This window comes from Tiliqua scincoides, chromosome 8 (genome assembly GCF_035046505.1).
Source record: "Tiliqua scincoides isolate rTilSci1 chromosome 8, rTilSci1.hap2, whole genome shotgun sequence".
Classification (NCBI taxonomy): Eukaryota; Metazoa; Chordata; class Lepidosauria; order Squamata; family Scincidae; genus Tiliqua; species Tiliqua scincoides.
Genome location: NC_089828.1, coordinates 17,974,104 through 17,976,851, shown reverse-complemented (window position 1 = coordinate 17,976,851; position 2,748 = coordinate 17,974,104). Strand labels below are relative to the sequence as shown.

The 2,748-nt window shown below is 51.1% G+C and overlaps 1 pseudogene; it reads left to right on the top strand.

Moving 5' to 3' along the window:
- The first annotated feature begins 622 nt into the window (after nucleotides 1-622).
- Nucleotides 623-739, top strand: LOC136659789 (5S ribosomal RNA; annotated as a pseudogene).
- The last annotated feature ends 2,009 nt before the right edge of the window (nucleotides 740-2,748 follow it).

Here is a 2,748-nt window from a genome sequence, read left to right as displayed (position 1 = left end):
ATCTCCATTTAGCCACGAATCACAATGGGCAGCCTCTGACAAAGCATTAGCTCTTAGCCTAACCTCACAGAGTTACTATGAGGGTAAAATGGGAACAGGTCTGTGAACTGTTAGCACCAGGAAGTTGAATAAGAACAATTGTTTAAACATCCAGATGCTTTGAGTCACTTATAATGAAGATCCTCCTTAAAATATCCCCATTTAAGAACCAGATTCTATTTGTGACTTACGCTGGTGGATCTCGTGGTCTGTTGCCATAAAGCCTAGGCCACTGGCATGACAGGTGCTCCTCTGTCCTGCAGGCCACTGCTGACAGTGTAAAGCCTCAGAGGTCACACGCAGGTGATACTGCCTGGCAGAACCTTTGCTGCCACTGGTAAGTTGGCAGTAGGGGCAGATCAGGTCAGGACATTTCTCAGCCCAGACCTACCCCCAGTCCATTGGGAGGTAAGTAAAAATATTCTTTACTCAGCTCTTCTGGGCTGTCTGGTCTCCTGCCAACATGTTCCCTGTCCACAGCACTCCATGCTGTGAACCAGTGGGGGATAGAATTGGACAGTAAGGTACTCCTTAACAAGAGGTGGTCTAGCAATGAGGCTGGCTGAAAGGGCTATCTTGAGCAGCAGGGAACTGTTATCCTGCACATGCCTGATCTCGTCTGATCTCGGAAGCTAAGCAGGGTCAGGCCTGGTTAGTACTTGGATGGGAGACCGCCTGGGAATACCAGGTGCTATAGGCTTATACCATAGTCTTTCGAGACTGGAGGTTGCCAACCAATGGGTGGTGGCAAACACATGGGGTACTGGTGCCCTGCAGCTGCTGCTACCAACCTCCGTCCACCATCTGCCTGGCTGCTACCCAGAGGCATCCCTGAGGCAGATGCCACCTGGGACAGAGGCTCTTACCTGAAGGAGCTCAACGTTCCGAAAGTTCGGGGGTGATGAAATAATCATATCGCCCCCAACTTTCCAGGCTCTCACATGGATTTAAACATGAAAGCGTACCTCCCTTTGGTATCCTCAGACTGCTTTGGGTCTCTAGGTGCTATGCGCTCTTGCTGGTGAGAGGCGAAAAGGCGGTTGATGGTGAGGACATGCAGCAGTTGGGCCAAAAGTGGCCCAAAGATAGCCAAAGGATGGTGTGGTGACATGTGGGGGCTTAAGCGGGGGTGGCCCATCTCCCCCCCTTGTGACGCCACTGCCACTGCCCCATCCTCTTCTCACGTCCTCTCCTTCCTTGATCAGCAGGTAAGTCGAGGATGAGTCTGTTGCAGGCTTACCTCCTTCTTCAGTGTCAGTGCCCAGGATCACAGGGATGGTGCTGTAGAATGTCATCACTGCCTCAATCATTTTCCCGAGTACTCTGGAGCACTTGGGGAAAGGACTCCCTGCTTCCTCTTCTGCTGTGATGCTGCTGGTTCTGAGAGATTCTGTTCCCAGCCTGATCAGTTGAGAACCAGCAGCAGGTGAAGTGCAGTGCTCATGTGTGTATGTGTGTGTGTGTGGGGGGGGAAACAATGTGTTAGTTGGCTGACTGGCTGGCCAGACGGTGCAGGAAAGGACACCAGAATTGCATGCCAGTTGGTGGATCATCTGTCATTTCAGGGAGCAGATGAGCCCAGGCTGCCCCTGACTTCTCAGCACCCTTCCATATTCACAACAGCAGTGCCTCCTAAAGGATATCTCCCCCCCCCCCCAAAGATCGCTTAAGCATGCGGGTAATCTTGAACCATCCATCAGGAAGAATTTTGAGCAGGTCAGGTGGGTGGAATTTGGAGCCCTGCCACTTTCTAGGGAGGGGGAAGGAGGAGGAGGGGACCAGTTGCTACTGGAGACTTGAACCAAAAATTGAATACTTGCCCTTTAAAGAGACATGCCAAAAATTTAAAAGTTTGTCTTATAAAAAAAAGGGGGGGGTATTCTCTCCAGGTGAAGTGGTCAATCCACTGGCCTCACCCCAGTTATTATCCTGCTCTAGGAACAGAGAAAGGAGAGAATACTGGCTTGGCGTATGAGGCCAACAGTCCTGAAGGCATCAAAAGTGGCTACCAGGATTGTGGTCCTTCCTGCAGGAAAAGTGAGGCACGGAGAGGCCAAGATGCAGTTTCCTCCCAGGAGGGAAGGAGGAGAAACTGCTTACTTGCTGGCAAGAGATGGCTGTTGCCAGGGTGACAAGGATTGATGACCTACCAGATGCAAGAGCTGGTTCTGACCATTTGGGACTTACCTGTAAGTCATTTTGTCCAGCGCTCTTCACTGCCCTTGAAGGGGCCTATAGAGACCTTTATCCTAGAGCCCCATCCTATGAGTACATGTGCTGAAGGAGCAAATCAATGGTTCTGCTATAGGGGTCCTATGCCAGCATAAGGAGGGGAACACCACTTCCCTGACCTGCAAAAACCATGAGGCCAACTGAGGTGGGTGCATCAGGTGGTGGGCTGGCCGGGGGCACCTGTCCCTCCTCCACTGCTTCTCTTCCTAGATTGAAGAAGAAAGATGAGAACAGTATTTGAGGGATCTTCTCCTTCCCATATAATCCTACCCATCCTCTTAGATCATCAGAGGGGGGCCCTTTTGTTTGTGCTGCCATCAGCAGAGGTCAGGGGGATAGTGGCTAAAAACAAGGCCTTCTCGGTGGTGGCTCCTCATTTGTGAAATTCCCTCCCCCTGGAATTCAGTACAGCTCCCTCGTTGGAGACCTTTCAAGACTTTTTTTATTCAAGAAGGCACTTAACTGCTGGCATAGGCT